General features: G+C 44.0%; 1 pseudogene; it reads right to left on the bottom strand.

The window, feature by feature from the left end:
* Window positions 1-16,338: 16,338 nt before the first annotated feature.
* Window positions 16,339-17,798, bottom strand: LOC130282247 (enolase-like; annotated as a pseudogene).
* Between the last annotated feature and the right edge of the window lie 1,092 nt (window positions 17,799-18,890).

Raw genomic sequence — 18,890 nt, forward strand, 5'->3', positions numbered from 1 at the left:
GTGCTAGGACAATGTAAAGTAGGTATCAGTAAATGAGATCTCTGTGCGCGAAACCGCCAGCAGTAGCCTCTGAGCGACCCACGCTAGCCCTGCCAGCCCGCCCTGTGGAAAGCCCGTGATGAGAGCTGAATGACCCGATCCTCTGCAGTGAGTGCAGGATACCTGTCCTTTTCTGTTATCTCATTCCCAAATAGTGTTCCATGTGTTATTTTTTTTTTCTTCTTTTCTTTGCTGTTCTGGCATATGGGGGCTTCATAAATGTCCCCCAAAAACCATTTCAGCAAAATTTGTTCTCCAATAGCCCATTGTCACTCCTTCCCTTCCGAGCCCTCTAGTGCACCCACAGAGCCCTTTACATCCACATATGAGGTATTTCCTTTCTTGAGAGAAATTGGGTTATACATTTTTTTTTTTTTGGGGGGGGGGGAGGCTTTTTCCTCCTTTTACTCCTTGTGATTTTGAATTTTCTCCTCCAATTTGCTGCTATTCCTGTGAAGCACCTAAAGGGTTAACAAACATTCTGAATGTAATTTTAAATACTTTGTGGGGTGCAGTTTTCATAATGGGGTCCTTTATTGGGGATTTCAAACATAAAGACCCTCACATTCACTTCAAAACTAAAAATTCTGATTTCTAAATTTTCGTTGAAAATTGGAAAATTGCTGCTAAACTTTGATGCCCTCTGTCTATTAAAAGTAAAAACATGCTAACTTTATAATGTACTACCGCCGTGCGACACTCTAGCAACAGTGGGCTATTTTCATGTAGCTCCAGAGGTTCCAAATTGTAGTTCTACCATTAAGACTTTACACCATTCTCACTCAAGAACTGAGGCATACCATACTTATTGGACCAGTTTTGGTGGCATTTTAGTGGCATCATTCACAATTTTATATTGTTTGCAATTTTTTTTTTATTATCTTAATTATTTGTATTGTGTTTAGGAGAGGAGTGCAAGGGCCCTGCATCTCTCTCTCTCCACACTGTTTTCTGATTATATATCCAAATAAATATTCTTGTACCTTGGACCTTTAGTTTTAGTTTCATTTAGTTACATCTATCCTACATCCATTGCCATCAGCTGCAACACACAGCGCTTAACACACAGTTATCTATACACCTGATACATTTTGCTCAGTCTGACACAGTTACATTACACAGTTACATTACACAGTTATATCCCACAGCTACATTACACATTTCACATAGTACTTGCTTTATATCTGAACATCCCATTGTTATAACACTACCATTTTTTCACAATTAAACATCACCTTTTAGGCCCTACCCCTATGTACTAATTCTCATACACTATACACAGCCTCATCCACAGTCCTTGAGAACCTCTCCAATCCTTTACTTCCTATTTTTTCAAATATTTAAGGTGGGTTGAGGATACCACCAGGTGAAAGTTCTCGGACCACCACACAGATTGAGTACATCCACATCAAATTAGATATATTGTATATGTGAATCAATATATAATTTATTTGGCATGTCCATTATCCTTACAAGCAGAGAGTTTCAAAGTTCGAAAAATTCCAATTTTTCATGAAATTTTTGAATTTTTCACAAAGAAATTATGCAAGTATCGACAAAAGTAGTAGAATATGTTACACAAAAAAAAAACTCTCAATATCAGCATGATAGGTAAAAGCATCCCAGAGTTATTAATGCATAAAGTGACACAGGTCAGATTTGAAAAAAAATGCTCTGGTTCTTAACCCCTTAACGACGCAGGACGTATATTTACGTCCTGCGCCGGCTCCCGCGATATGAAGCGGGATCGCGCCGCGATCCCGCATCATATCGCGTCGGTCCCGGCGCTAATCAACGGCCGGGACCCGCGGCTAATACTACACATGGCCGATCGCGGCGATGTGCGGTATTAACCCTTTAGAAGTGGCGGTCAAAGCTGACCGCCGCTTCTAAAGTGAAACTGAAAGTATCCCGGCTGCTCGGACACCGGGAGGGCTCTTACCTGCCTCCTCGGTGTCCGATCGAGGAATGACTGCTCCGTGCCTGAGATCCAGGCAGGAGCAGTCAAGCGCCGATAATGCTGATCACAGGCGTGTTAATACACGCCTGTGATCAGGATGGGAGATCAGTGTGTGCAGTGTTATAGGTCCCTATGGGACCTATAACACTGCAAAAAAAAAGTTAAAAAAAAGTGTTAATAAAGGTCATTTAACCCCTTCCCTAATAAAAGTTTGAATCACCCCCCTTTTCCCATAAAAAAAATAAAACAGTGTAAAAAAATAAATAAACATATGTGGTATCGCCGCGTGCGTAAATGTCCGAACTATAAAAATATATCATTAATTAAGCCGTACGGTCAATGGCGTACGCGCTAAAAAATCCAAAGTCCAAAAAAGCGTATTTTGGTCACTTTTTATAACATTAAAAAATGAATAAAAAGTGATCAAAAAGTCAGATAAAAACAAAAATCATACCGATAAAAACTTCAGATCACGGCGCAAAAAATGAGTCCTCATACCGCCCCATACGTGGAAAAATAAAAAAGTTATAGGGGTCAGAAGATGACATTTTTAAACATATAAATTTTCCTGCATGTAGTTATGATTTTTTCCAGAAGTGCGACAAAATCAAACCTATATAAGTAGGGTATCATTTTAACCGTATGGACCTACAGAATAATAATAAGGTGTAATTTTTACCGAAATATGCACTGCGTAGAAACGGAAGCCCCCAAAAGTTACAAAATGGTGTTTTTTTTTCGATTTTGTCGCACAATGATTTTTTTTTCCGTTTCGCCGTGCATTTTTAGGTAAAATGACTAATGTCACTGCAAAGTAGAATTGGCGACGCAAAAAATAAGCTATAATATGGATTTTTAGGTGGAAAATTGAAAGGGTTATGATTTTTAAAAGGTAAGGAGGAAAAAACGAAAGTGCAAAAACGGAAAAACCGTGAGTCCTTAAGGGGTTAACCCCTTAAGGACCAGGCCATTTTACACCTTAGGACCAGAGCGTTTTTTGCACATCTGACCACCGTCACTTTAAGCATTAATAACTCTAAGATGCTTTCACCGAATATTCTGATTCTGAGATTATTTTTTCGTGACATATTCTACTTTTTTTGGGTGGTAAATTTTTTGCCTTACTTGCATCCTTTTTTTGTGAAAAATTCCAAAATTTCATGAAAATTTAGAAAATTTTGCATTTTTCTAACTTTGAAGCTCTCTGCTTGTAAGGAAAATGGATATTCCAAATAAATTGTATTTTTATTCACAAATACAATATGTCCACTTTATGTTGGCATCATAAAATGGACATATTTTTACTTTTTTTTTTTAAATTAGAGGGCTTCAAACAGAGCAGCAATTTTAAAAAATGTCATGAAAATAGCAAAATCTGAAGGGACAGATGTTACAGAACTACAACTCCCAGCATGCCTGGGCAGTCTAGGCATGCTGAGAGTTGTAGTTTGGCAAAATCTAGAGGGCTAGAGTTTGGGCACCACTGTAACAGTGGTCCCCAAACTGTGACCCTCCAGATGTTGCAAAACTACAACTCCCAGCATGCCCAGACAGCCTTTGGCTGTCTGGGCATGCTGGGAGTTGCAGTTCGGCCTTCCTAGTGGTTGCCACAGTAAAAATCACTTTACTTTCAGTTTCATTTCTCCCCCCACCGTCGATTCCCTACCTGAGCCGGGATCTTAGGTGAATATCTGCGATGATTGCCGGGCCCCATGAGTCTTCTCCTCCAGGTACCGGCCTCCATGTTCTCCCCCCATTCTGCCTGACATCCAGGGGTGGGCAGAACGGGGGGTTTCCATGGCAACCCACCGTCCTGCTCTGCCATTGGTCAGAATCAGTTCTGACCAATGGCAGGGGATGGGAGGAGATCGCAGCATTGCGACCTCACTCCTACCCTGCAGGATGCTGGGGCCTGTCACTGACAGGTCCGAGCATCCCTATTTTCCGGGTGATCTGAATTGACATGCGATTTTCTGCGATCGCCGACATGCGGGGGTCCCGGGACCCCCCTAGGCATTTGCATGCCGTTCCGATCTCTGCCCGGCGCGCGGCAGGGACCGGAAAACGCCATGACGTCCTGGGATGTCATTGGTCCTTAAGGCCCAGGGTGCCATGACGTCCCAGGACGTCATTGGTCCTTAAGTGGTTAAAGGGGTACTCCATTGGAAAACTATTTGTTTTAAACCGACTGGTTTCAGAAAGTTAAACAGATTTGTAAATTACTTCTATTAAAAATCTTTATCCTTCCAGTTCTTTTCAGCTGCTGTATACTACAGAGCAAGGGGAGTTGTTGTTTTTTTCTGTTTGACCAAAGTGCTCTCTGCTTACACCTCTGTCTGTGTCAGGAACTGTGCAAAGTAGGAGCAAATCTCTATAGCAAACCTCTCCTGGCATGGACAAAGGTGTCAGCAGAGAGCACTGTGTCAGAACTGAAAAGAACTTCACAACTTGCTCTGGAGCATACAGCAGCTGATAAGTACTGGAAGGATTAAAAATTGTTAATAGAAGTAATTTACAAATCTGTTTAACTTTCTGGCACCAGTTGATTTAAAACATTTTATTTTTCAACTTAGTACCCTTTTAACCCCTTAAGGACCACGGGTTTTTCAATTTTTGCACTTTCGTTTTTTCCTCATCACCTTCTAAAAATCATAACATTTTCAATTGTGCACCGAAATTGGGCTCATTTTTTGCGCCACCAATTGTACTTTGTAATGACATCAATCACTTCACCACAAATTTTACAGTGAACCCAGAAAAAAAATATTTGTGGGGAAAATTGGAAAAGGTCCATATGGTTACAAGGATACCTAATCTATATAGGTTTTATTTTATTTTACTACTTTAAAAAAATTGTAACTACATGAACCAAAATTAGCATGTGTAAAATTGTCATCTTATTTTCCATATACAGGGATTTATGAGGGCTCATTTTTTGTGCCATGATCTGAAGTTTTTATTGGTACCATTTTTGTTTTGATTGGACTTTTTGGTCGCTATTCATACATTTTTTTCAGGGTATACAAAGTGACCAAAAATACGCAATTGTGGACTTTGGAATTTTTTTTATGTGTACGCCATTGACCGTGCGGTTTAATTAACATTATATTTTTATAGTTCAGACATTTATGCACGTGGTGACACCACATATGTTTATTTTTGTTGGGGACAAAGCTCATTTTGACCCTAAGGACGAGAGCATTTTTTGCAAATTTGACCTCTGTCACTATAAGCATTAATAACTCTGGGATGCTTTTACTTGTGAATGTGATTCCGAGATTGTTTTTTCGTGACATATTCTACTTTAAGATAATGGTACATTTTCGTTGATACTTGCATCATTTCTTTCCAAAATTCCAAAACTTCATGACATTTTTGAAAAATTTGCATTTTTCTAACTCTGAAACTTTCTGCTTGTAAGGAAAATGGACATACCAAATAAATTATATATTAATTCACATAAACAATATGTCCACTTTATGTTGGCATCATAAAGTTGACATGTTTTTATGTTTTGAAGACATTACAGGGCTTGAAAGTTTAGCAGCAATTTTCCAATTTTTCAGGAAAATTTCAAAATCAGGTTTTTCAGGGACCAGCATGGGGCCAGAACAACATACACCTCCCCCCCCCCCCCACATGGCCCACTATTTGGGAAACTACACCCCTCAAGGAATGTAACAATAGTAAAGTGAGCCTTAATACCCCACAGGTGGTTGAAGAACTTTCATTAAAGTGGGACGTGAAAAGGTGTGAAAGGAGAAAATGCCCCCCAAAATTTGTAACCTCCTTTCTCTTGAGTAAGGAAATACCTCACATGTGGATGTAAAGTGTTCTGCGGGTGCACGAGAGGGCTCAGAAGGGAAGGAGCGAGATTGGGCTTTTGGAAAGCAAATTTTGCTGAAATGGTTTTGGGGGGGTATGTCACATTTAGGAAGCCCCCATGGTGCCAGAATAGCAACCCCCCCCCCCCAAATGGCACACTATTGTAGAAACTACACCCCTCAATGAACATAACAAGGGGTACAGTGAGCCTAAATATCCCAAAGGTGATTGACGAGTTGTCGTTTAAGTGGGACGTGAAAATAAAAAATGTGAATTTTTTCACTAAAATGCTGGCGTTACCCCAAATGTTTCATTTTCACAACGTGTGAAAGGTGAAAATGTCCCCCAAAATTTGTAACCCCATTTCTCTTGAGTAAGGAAACACCTCATATGTGTATGTAAAGTGATCTGCAGGTGCGCAAGAGGGCTCAGAAAAAAAGGAGTCACATTTGGCTTTTTGTAAAGCAAGGTTTTTGGGGGGCATGCTGCATTTAGGAAGCCCCCATGGTGCCAGAACAGCAACCCCCCCCCCCCCCCACATGGCCCACTATTTGGGAGACTGCACCCCTCAAGGAATGTAACCAGTGGTAAAGTGAGCCTTAATACCCCACAGGTGGTTGAAGAACTTTCATTAAAGTGGGACATGAAAATGTAAAATATCATTTCTTTTTTCACTAAAATGCTGGTGTTACCCCAAATGTTTCATTTTCACAGGGTGTGAAAGGAGAAAATGACCCCCAAAATTTGTAACCCCATTTCTCTTGAGTAATGAAATACCTCATATGTGGATGTAAAGTGTTCTGCAGTGCACGAGAGGGCTCAGAAGGGAAGAAGCGACATTGGGCTTTTGGAGAGCAAATTTTGCTGAAATGGTTTTTGGGGGGCATGTCGCATTTAGGAAGCCCCCATGGTGCCAGAACAATAAAAAAAAAAATGGCACACTATTGGGGAAACCATACCCCTCAAGGAAGGTAACAAGGGGGTACAGTGAGCCTTAATATCCCAAAGCTGATTGACAAGTTGTCGTTTAAGTGAGATGTGAAAATAAAAAAATTAGATTTTTTTTCACTAAAATGCTGGTGTTACCCCAAATTTTTCATTTTCACAAGGGGTAGTAAGAGAAAAATCCCCCCAAAATGTGTAACCCCATTTCTTCTGAGTAGGGATACACCGTATATGTTGATATAAAGTGCTCTGCAAGCGCGCTACAGGGCTCAGAAGCGAAGGAGCGCCATTGGACTTTTGGAGAGAGAATTTGGTTGGAATGGAAGTCAGGGGCCATGCGCGTTTACAAAACCCCCATGGTGCCAGAATAGTGACCCACACATGTGACCTTATTTCTGGAAACTACACCCCTCACAGAATGTAATAAGGGCTGCAGTGAGCATTTACAACCCACTGGCGTTTGACAGATCTTTGGAACAGTGGGCTGTGCAAATGGAAAATTAAAGTTTTCATTTTTATGGACCACTGTTCAAAAAGTCTCACTGTACCCCATATTACATTCCGTGAGGGGTATAGTTTCCAAAATGGGGTCACAAGTGGGGGTTCACTGTTCTGGCACTATGGGAGCTTTGTAAACACAGATGGCCTTCAATTCCAGCAATATTCTCTTCCAAAAAAAAAATGTCTTCTATTACCCCTTGTAAAAATGAAAAATTTGGGGTAACATCAGCATTTTAGTGAAAAAAATCAAATTTTTCTTTAATTAGACAACTTTAATGACAACTCGTCAATCACCTGTGGGGTGTAGTTTCCAAAATGGGGTGCATTTATGTCAGAATCGCTGTCTCTATCAGCCACCCCTGTGCAAATCACCAATTTAGGCATCAAATGTACTTGGTGCGCTCTCACCCCTGAGCCCTGTATTGCGCACTCAGAGCACTTTGTGTCCACGGGCTAATTCCGTATTCAGCAGAAATTGTGTTAAAAATGTTGGGAATCTTTTTCTACTTTTACCTCTTGTAAGTATGAAAAGTAAGGGGTAACACCAGCATGTTAGTGTAAAAATTTTTAAAAAATTACACTAACATTCTGGTTTAGACCCCAACTTTTTCTTTTCTTAAGGAGTAAAAGGATAAAGTGCCCCCCAAATTTGTAACACAATTTCTCCTGAGTACGGAAATGCCCCATATGTGGCCTTTAACTCTTGTCTTGAAATACGACAGGGCTCCGGAGTGAGAGAGCGCCATGCACATTTGAGGCCCAAATTAGGCATTTGCATGGGGCAGACCCGAATGCAATCATGCCTGGACCATCAACAGCTGGAGGCTCTGTTTTGGAAACAGTGCCGTACAGGACGTTTATCAATTTTATTGGGGGGGGGGGGGGTGTAACTGTGTAAGGGTGTGTATATGTATTGTTATACTCTTTATTTTGCAGTGTTTTTAGGGAACACTCACACAGGCGGGGGTTCACAGCGAGTTTTCTGCTGGGAGTTTGAGCTGCGGCGGAAAATTTCCGCATCTCAAACTTGCAGCTGGAAACTCACAGTAAACCCCCACCCGTGTGAATGGAAACCTGCGCAAACCTCCAGCTGTTGCAAAACTACAACTCCCAGCATGCACCGACCATGCATGCTGGGAGTTGTAGTTTTTCAACAGCTGAAGGCACACGGGTTCTCAGTGTTTTCCCACTAGTGGGCCTCCATCTGTTCCAAAGCTACAACTCCGAGCATGCCTAGACAGCCGAAGGGCATGCTGGGAGTTGTAGTTATGCAACAGCTGGAGGGGTACAGTTTGGAGACTACTCTGTAGTGGTCTCCAAACTGTACCCCCTCCAGATGTTGCAAAACTACAACACCCAGCATGCCTAGACCGTCCAGGCATGCTGGGAGTTGTAGTTCGGCAACATCTGAAGGGCCAGATGTTGGCGAACTACAACTCCCAGCATGCCTGACTGTCTGGGCATGCTGGGAATTGTAGTTCTGCAACATCTGGAAGGCTATAGTTTGGAGATCACTGTATAGCGGTCTCCAAACTGTGGCCCTCCAGATGCTGCAAAACTACAACTCTCAGCATGCCCAGACATGGTAAGAGTTGTAGTTCTGCAACATCTGGAGCGCCAGATGTTGCAGAAATACAACTCCCAGCATGCCCGAACTGTCTGGGCATGCTGAGAGTTGTAGTTTTGCAGCATTTAGAGGGCAGGCATATAGATGCATTTGGAGGGCCACAGTTTCCAGACCGCTATACAGTGGTCTCCAAACTGTGGACCTCCAGATGTTTCAAAACTACAACTACCAGCATGCCCCGACAGGCAACAGCTGCCTGGGCATGTTGGGAGTTGTAGCTTTAAAACATCTTGAAGGCCACAGTGTGCGCCCGCACCGCCGCCTTACCTGATCGCCGCATTCCTCCTTCAGCTGCTGATCGGCGCATGCCTCCCGCATGCCTCCCGCCGCCGCCTCCCGCCTCTATTGGTCGATTGAAGAGATGAACCAATAGCAAATTGGGGGGAGGGGTTCAGAGGTTAGTTCCCCCACTCTGCCTCTCGCTGCCGCTGATCACCACGTGCCTCCCACCGCTCCTTTACTGATTCCTCCTCCACTGCCTGGACCACCATAGGTGGGCAGAGCGGGGGAACTAACCTTTGAACCCCTCCCCCAATTTGCTATTGGTTCGTCGCTTCAATCGACCAATAGCAGGGGATAGGAGGAGGTGGCACCTCTGCCACCTCACTCCTATTCTTCAGGATGATCGGGGTTGTCTCTGACAGCCCTGATCACTTTTATTTTCCCGGGCGATCGGGTCACCAGAGACCCGATCAGACCGGAAATAACATAATTCGCCGGTCAGAATTGACCTGTTCCGATCAACGTCCTGCTAGCAATACGGAGGACGTACTCTCATAGACTTGTATTGAGGGGGGTGGGCTGTGAAGTCACGAGGGAGCGGAGTCATGACATCACGATGCTCCGGCCTCTGTATCGCCCATCATTATGCACAGAGCAAGTTTGCTCTGTGCATTGATGACAGCAGGGTGCTGCAGCCGAGATTGTGTGGGTTCCCCAATCTTTTGGATAGGGGATAAGATGTCTAGGGGTGGACTACCCCTTTAAGGGGTTATGGTCAAAATGGGCTTCGTCCTTAAAGGACAACTGCAGCGGTATGACACTTATCCCCTATCCGCAGGATAGGGGATAAGTGTTTGATTGCGGGGGTTCCGAACGCTGGGACCCCCCGCGATCTCCCTAACGGGGCGCCGCCATTAGCGCTCATGGTGAGCGCTAAGGCGCGTAGCGTCGACCCAGAGGTCGACGGTGACGCCCTGTCTCCTCCCCATCCCCATACAGTTCTATGGGGGAGACAGGGAGGCATGAACGCTGCCTCCCCTCCTCTCCCATAGAGATGTATGGAGGAGGCATGCCGGCTGCAACGTCATGCTGCGGCCCGCACGCCCCCTGCACGGGACAGCCACGGCCCCGTACAGGAGATCACAGGGAGTCCCAGCGGTCGGACCCCCCATGATCAAACACTTATCCTGTGGATAGGGGATGAGATTTAATAAAGCAGATGTCCTTTAAGGGGCTATGGTAACGTAAGTGTGGAACATCAGCTATGGTATGTATGCTGGGGTACCATGCATTGTGTTTATGCTATATATGCATTGATGTCAAATGTTTTAGTGAGGTATACACAGTGTACATATGCAGTGTTGTGTACCCTATAAAACGAAAAGTGGTAACACATTATATATATGCATGAATGGCAACGCAATCACAGATACCTAGTACACACATACAACATCTAGGTATATGGAGATAGTACACTAAAAAAAGTATCAAAATAGTAGTTTTTTTTTGTTTTGTTTTTTAAATGATTGACAAATGCATAGTATATGTGTAATAGAGACGTGTACCTAGTAACCTATTATAGACGTGCACAGCTGGTGATGTCTACATGGTATATGGTGACGTCTACATGGTATATGCCTATTAGAACATGCACTCAATGGCCCTCATTTACTTAGAAAATCGGGTTGTAAGTCTTTCTGTTGCTTTCTTACCCGATTGCTTTTTTCCTTTGGTATTTATTATTATGTTGCATCCTGTTTGTCGCATGTGTGTCTTTTTGGCTTGGTTTCCAACTCCTCTGAGTTGTCGGGAAAAAATCCGCAACAATTGAACAAATTCGGGTTGGAAAGCTTTATAAATACGTGGGATGGCTCAGAAATGTCGGGTTACGCCCCTTTTTCGGGTTTGAGAGAATCCACATCGGGTCAGTCGGGAAGAATTGTCGCATCGTGTCGCAGACTGGCGCACGATGTCTGCGACATGTCGCAGACAAAGATGCGACAAAAAACCCTGACAAAACAAGTTGGGTTTAGAATAGTAAATGAGGGCCAGTATGTATGCAACTTACTCCCAGTCAGGTTTATTAGGAAAGGTTGCAGGACAAAAAATTTAAAAATTCACACAGGAATAAACAAAAACCTAGGCTCTCTAGCCACTGACTAAACATTAGTCTAGTCTCCACTTCAACAGGGTCATCATTCTTTTTCTTGACACAGACTCTACCCCACTTTTGGACCTTACAAATGCGGTTTCCGTCCTTTCCACGGTTGCAAATTTTCTTGCACCATTGTCTGGTACACATCCAACTTCTCTTACGGTTTTTAACATGACACTGCCTTTTATCTCGGTGACCCCTTTTCGTTGGCTTTTTTTTTCTTTCTACAATTTTCCCTTCAGGGGCATCAGCTTCCTCAGGCTTAAATGGTACCAATAACTTTCCAATAGCATGTTATTAAAAAATATGCTTCTTTCTATTTAATTTTCCACTTTGAAAAAATTACCACTAGGGGTCTCCCTACCAGTCCTTTTTTATAGATTTCAGACTCATGCAGGAGTCCTAAATCTCAGACTGCATCCGGGACACAGACAAGCGCAACATTGCTCCCTGGCAATGAGCAGTGGTGAGTTTGTGTGTGTTCCGGATACAGTCTGAGATTTAGGACTCCAGCATGAGTCTGAAATCTATAAAAAAAAAAAAAGGACTGGTAGGGAGACCCCTAGTGGTCACTTTTTCAAAGTGGAAAATTAAATAGAAAGAAGCATATTTTTTAATAACATGCTATTGGAAAGTTATTCTGCATACATTAATCTATAATATATCAAAAGTTTTTTGATGAAAGGTACCCTTTAACTGCAGCTACAGATTTTTTGGCTCCTTCAGGCTTCTCTTCAGGTGTACAGTCAGCTTCTACTACTGTTTTGCACCTCTCTCTCTCTACTTGTGGCCTTAGTTGTGCTACTGTCTTCAATTGCAGCCTCTGCAGTTGTCTCTGGTTTATCCTCTGCTTCAGAGAACTTCTCTGTCTCAGCATTTTCATGTCCAAATTTAATGGTCTCCTTAGATTCAGAGGACTGTTCACGCTTCATCTCATCCTCTTTAGACTCTTCAATCTTTAGCCTTTTGGAATCCTAACGCTGGCCCGACCTTTCCTCCTCTGCCACGACCACTTCATACTGGCCCCCTTTTCTTTTTATTAGGATCGGCTTGGTTTTTCAGTGGTCTTTTACTAACAGTCTCCTCACTCTTGCTGCTAAACCTAGAGACACTCTTGTCTTATAGCAGTCACTCTCTGCTGGTCTGTCTTGTCTTCTGAGCTGTCTCGGACCATCTCTTTACCTCTTTTTAGGAGCGGTCTTCGCTTTTGCAAGGGTCTTGGCCCCTTGGGCATCAGGGCAGCTCCCAGACAGTCTTTTGCTGTCTCTCTCTGCTCTATCCCAGTATTTTCTTTTGTTTCATCAGTGTCTCTTTGGCAGCTGGTAGAGACAACTAGGGCTCTGGTGTCTGCAACAAAATATGGCTCAGCGGTTCGACCTTTCTGGTCACGATCCGTCTCTAGTTCAAATGTCATGTCTCCTTCATCTAGGATTCCGTTTTTGACAGTAAGCACAGGACCTGGCACCACATGTACTTCATTCAACACTTTTTTGTCTTCTCTGACTGAGAAAAGACCATTGTGTCTTACCCTGCTTCCGCTCCTCTTCTCTTTAGGCTTCAAGGAGGTGATTTTGATCTGCTCCCACTTGAGCTTCACATTATCTACAGCTATCACTGTAGCTTCCTCTTTTTCTGTCCCTGACACTTCCTCCACATGGCAGTATAACTCTAGCCCCCACCATTTGGCTCATACTCAGCTGAACCTCTGCTCTGGCTCCTGCTTCATTTCTGGCTTTACAGAAGACTCTCTTCCAGACAAAGGCTCACTTGGCCCTTGAGTTTCCATCTTTCTGTACTTGACTCATGGTCTGTTCTTCAGCTCCCCCTTCGCTGTCTACTTTCCCACTGTGGTCAAATTTCTCACTTGACTGACAAATCTCTAACCAATGTCCTCAGTCTCTGTCTCACTTATTGCAGGTACCCCAACTATAGCCTCTGTTGGGTAACTCTCAAATACTGTAGGGTGTAAATCAGGTGTTAAAAGCCTATTGTCTGTACCCTCACTAGTCTACCAACTGCCTTCCCATAATTGCTGAAAATATGGAAAACCCGTACCAAGCATTGCATCATTCTCCAAACCTTGTGACTCACTGTACCATAGGGAGTTGAAAAACAAGCAAAACAAGTATCCCATAGTGGCCAGCATTCACAGTCTTTACAAGCTCCATCAACTTGGCTTCCATCAGGCAGTCTGCCTCTCTGACAGCCTCTGCCTACCTCTCTGTAGCTCTCAAGTAGCTTCTTCTTGTACTGCAGCCATCCGCTGAAAAGCGGTAACCACATCCTCCATCTTGTAACACGTTAAACAGGGTGACCTGTTAGGTAATGACATTCATGAGGTAGTCCATGGCTTTACTAGAATCCTCCTCCTCTTCAGATGATGTAGGATACACCATCTACTACTTCGAATTCTTTTTCAGAAACAGCAATAGGAGATGCCTCTCTGGTTCCTTTCCTAGGAATGGGTTTAGGAGGTTGCAGGGAGCTCCTAAGCTTCTTAATGGACCCTTCCACAAAATCTTTCACCAAAATCACACCACCCCATATGTTGGATTTAGTCTGTGTATAGTCCAATGGGTAAATTCATAGCCATCAAGTAAGGCTAACCTTTAGCTGATCTGTAACCTATATCTAATGCAGTGTTAAATTCACTTTGTACACCCAGAAAAAACTCTCACAAATAAAGCAATAAAAAAAATATGTATGTAACTGGAGAATAAAGTAAAAGTAACACAGCAGTAGGTAAGAGTCATACATAATCTAAAATGGTAATAAAGTATATAGGTGGAAGAAGGGAGAGCCCACACATGACCGGTACACTGCCTTCTGGCATATGCAGTTTATCTATTTTGCACATTTAAAATATTTTTTTTATATATATATATATATATATATATATATATATATATGTCTATTTGGTACTGCAATTTCATCTTTGTTCTCTTATGATTACTGTCACTTCTCATCTCATCTGAATTTTGTCTCTTGTGTCATTTTTTATCATCATTGTCCTCTATAGCCCGAGCGGTGGCAGAGGGGCGGAGACAGAGTTGTGAGGTCATGAGGCAGAGGGGAGGAGACAGAGTTGTGATGTCATGAGGCAGAGGACATCAGGGATCATACCTGTCTGCCTCCAAGGAGCATGTTGCCGCTGAAAGTAGTACTCCTCCGAGATAGACAGATGTGATCGCTCAGGAGAGGCGAGGGGGTTGGGGCGGATGTAGGGAGGTGTGCACAATGTCAGAATGCTTGACAGACCTGACCTGTCTGTCTGCCTCGGAGCTGGCACTGTGCTCTTCCAGCAGTCTAAAGAATGTAGATTATTATGGTACTGGGGGGGGGGGGGGGTTTGGTTATAGGGTGCGACGGTAGTGCTGGCTTGAATGGTGCTTTGGATGAGCAGCGGATGCTTCTGATGCTGGCTACTAATTTTCTTGTAGTTGGCAAAGCGCCACCCCCATCAAGAGGTCGCTCTAGGCGGCTGCATATTATGCCTATAAAACCTGTAGAAAAAATGAAAAAACAAGAGGACAGCGCCATGTGTATTACCCAAGACCCCAGTGTCCCGGCAAGGACTGAGAAGAAATGGCTCTTCAAGATGGCCATTCACCTGGTGGAAAAAATAATTGCGCATATAACCCCACTGGGATACCAATGATCTATAGGAACAAGCTGCCAAACCCAAAGGTCAGATTGGAGAGGAAAGAATCTTCTCCCATGGAGTAATGAAGAAAGCAACAAAAAACAGAACCTTGTATGCGGGCGCTGCTCTTAGTTCCAATATTACCAAGCAGGATGCTAAAGGATAGTAAAAGTGCCTAGTAGCACTATGTTTATTGGTGATAAAATCCAATGACGCATTTCGGATGCTCTGTCTTCCTTCCTCAGATTGGCATACATGACATATCACAAGCAGAGCTTTATATACACTGAAATGAGTGCCAACATAAAGTGGGCGGGGCTTACACGCAAAACATACATATCAATAAAACATGTATAAGAAAAGTTATAGCAGACTTGCATCATTATACATAGTTAAGACGGAATCCAGAGTTAGAGAGGTGATAGAGCGCGCGCACTGGAACTCTGTGATTTAAAGGGCCAGTATGCCCTAATTAGCGTCTTCACTTGTTCCTTCCCAATAAGTGTGTGCACCTCTCCCTGCCCTGGGCTGGATCTTTGTTGCCCTAGTGCCTTATTGAATGTGTTTTCTGTGTTGTCTTGCCATGTTCCAGACCCTTGTATTCCGTGACCTGACCTTGCTCCTGTGCCGCCAGCCTATTGACCTTCTTCTACGTTTCTGACTACGCCCCTGTTCCTCCAGCCCTGACCTCCTGCTAGCCAGACCATGTCTTACCTAATTTCTCCTGTACCTCGCATCACCTCAGTCGCCTGTGTGGTCGAGTCATGCCAGGGGTAGCGACATGGGTGCCGCCTACCACAGCAAGACCATCCCGCTTTGCAGTGGACTCTGGTGAAAACCAGCGGCACCTTAGACTCGGCTCCCTGGCATGGCCCGTGTCATCTGCCACACAGGTCCAGCGGATCTACTACCACCGTGTGAGTCCTGCTTTCTGCTGTGAGTCTTTACAGTAAGATCCGGCCATGGATCCCGCTGGGGTGCCTCTACCAGATGTTTCGGCTCAGTCACAGCAGTTTGCTGTTGCTGTTGTTGCTGCTAAGCGCCAAGCTACCTGTTCCTGAGCCTCTTCCTGTGTCAGCTGATTCTTCCAGGTCCAGGCTTCACTTATCCTTGCCCTCAAAGTTTGACAGAGATCCAAAGCTGTGTAGAGGCTTTGTGACACAGTGTTCTATGCATCTTTTTTTTTTCACCTTCAAAAGAGTTTATTACCTCTTTGTAAAACTATTATATCGCTTGACTCTGCACATGAACTGTTAGACCTCCTGGGACTGCAACACAGAACATACTAAATAAACCGGGTTGAAGTGATCAGGACCACAGCCACAATAGAAAAACAATGGACAACATGCAGGCACCAAGAGTGACAGACAAGGAATAACCCTAAACAGCAGCAGCAAAGCTTCTGGGATTGTGTATACTGTCATTGCTGCAGGGGCTTGTGGTGAGAGACCTCTACAGCAGTGACAAGTTTAAGCCAGCGCCTGCAGACTCTAGGTGTACAGTGACTACATAAAGATGGTTAAGTGCTCTGTGTTTCTTAGTTGAAGACTGGCTTCCTGAAGTTTTTGCCTGCAAAACGAGCCTTGGATCCTAACTCCTCTTCAATTCTGAGCAGTTGGTTGTATTTAGCAAGTCTCTCAGATCTACAAGGAGCACCAGTTTTTATCTGTCCAGTGCAGAGGCCAACCACAAGATCAGCAATGAAGGTGTCTTCAGTCTCTCCAGATCGATCACTGACCATAACTCCCCAGCCGTTGGTCTGAGCCAGTTTGCATGCCTGCAGAGATTCTGTAACAGAGCCAATCTGGTTGACCTTCAGAAGTAGACAGTTGCAGGCCTTCTCAGCAACAGCCTTCTCAATTCTCTTGGGGTTGGTCACAGTCAAGTCGTCTCCTACTACCTGGATCCCTACACTGCCAGTGAAGTTAGTCCATGCAGGCCAGTCATCCTGGTCAAATGGATCTTCAATGGAAACAACTGGATAATCTTTAACAAAGCTCTTGTATAGATCGGCCAGTTGGTCAGGGGAGATGTATCTGCTGGGGTCATCTGGGGACTTGAAGTCCAAGTCATACTTTCCATCACGGTAGAACTCAGAAGCTGCCACATCCATTACAATCACAATCTTCTCTGGGTATCCAGCCTTGTTAATAGCAGTCTTTAGAAGTTCCAGAGCTTCCTTATTCTCAAGGATGTTGGGTGCAAAGCCACCCTCGTCTCCAACATTGGTGGCATCTTGGCCATATTTGGCTTTGATCACATTCTTTAGATTATGGTAAACTTCTGCACCAATACGCATGGCCTTCTTGAAAGAAGAAGCCCCAACAGGCAAGATCATGAACTCTTGCATAGCAAGCTTGTTGCCAGCATGAGATCCACCATTGATCACATTGAATGCAGGAACAGGAAGAATGACTTCTGGGTTTCCAGCCATATCAGCAATATGACGATACAGAGGAACTCCTTTTTCAGCAGCACCAGCCTTGCACACTGCCAGAGACACTCAGAGGATGGCATTGGCACCAAACTTTGACTTGTTCTCAGTTCCATCCATCTCAAGCATTAGTTTGTCAATCTTTTCCTGATCCACAACACTTACATTCTTTCCAACAAGTGCAGGTGCAATGGTTTTATTGATGTGCTCAACGGCTTTAGAGACACCTTTTCCCAAGTAACGTGTTTTGTCATTCTCACGGAGCTCAAGTGCTTCATAGATACCGGTGGAGGCTCCACTGGGTACTGCAGCACGGAAAAGACCTTTTGAGGTATACAGGTCAACCTCCACAGTGGGGTTACCACAGGAGTCAAAAATCTCTCTTGAATGGATCTTAAGGATGGACATGGTGCTCTGCTGTTACAACTCTACTTCCCGGATAAGAGAAAGGAGTGCAAAGCAGTGTTCTATGCATCTAGAACTCATGGCGAATCAGTTCCTGATGGAGCATGCTAAGGTAGTGTTTGTGTTCAGTTCACTGTCACCTAAAGCCCTGGCCTTGGCTACACCTCTTTGGGATCGTAATGATCCGGTCTCCTTGAACCTGCTGGCCTTCCTTGCAGAATTCTGCAAAGTATTTGAAGAACCTGCACGAGCCTCCTATGCCGAGATTGCTCTTCTGACTACGCTGTACAATACCTCACACTGGCTTGAAATGACAAAGCCTTGTGAGCCACCTTTAAAAATGGACTCTCCATTAGAACCAAGGATGCTCTCTCTGCTCAAGATCCTCCGACTAACCTGAGCGAATGTATCCATTTGGCCACCCGTATAGACGTGTGTTTTGCCGAGAGGCAGGAAGAACTTCATTTGGAATGAGAAGCTGCCCAACACGGCAATTACCCCGACTGGCTCCTGTGTTCCAACGTCCACCTCTACCATCTTCTGTGCCTCTTGCCGAAGAGGCTATGGAGGTAGATCGCTTTTGCCTAGCGCATCAGGAAAGATCCCGTTGACGCACTATGAATTTGTGCCTATATTGTGCCAGTCCGTAGCACATTCTCAAAGACTGTTCTATACATCTTCTGCGTCCGGGAGAACGCTTGCATCTTGGACAAGTAAGAGTGGTGTCCCTAGATGTGAATATTACCTCTCCTCATTTGACCATTTCAGTTCAGGTCTTTTCTCCTGCCAAGACGTCTTTCTTTTTCAGACTCTGCTGGCGACTTCATTGGTGCCTCCCTGGTCCAGAAACTTCGCCTTCCAGTGACTCGTCTTGCCAAGCACTTGTACATTTCCTCGGTTAATGGACAAAATCTCAACTGTAAGGTGCTATACCGCACTGAACCTCTCATCGTGCAAGTAGGAGATTTGCATAAGGAAAACATTGAGTTCTATGTGCTACCACATTGTACTTCGGAGCTTCTTCTTGATCTTCCTTGGCTTCAACGTCATTTTCTCAACTAGACTGGAGATCTGGGGAAATCACATGTGGGGCACAGTTTTGCCAAAATCATTTTCTTGTGCCCATCCTGTCTA

This window comes from Hyla sarda, chromosome 7 (genome assembly GCF_029499605.1).
Source record: "Hyla sarda isolate aHylSar1 chromosome 7, aHylSar1.hap1, whole genome shotgun sequence".
NCBI lineage: Eukaryota > Metazoa > Chordata > Amphibia > Anura > Hylidae > Hyla > Hyla sarda.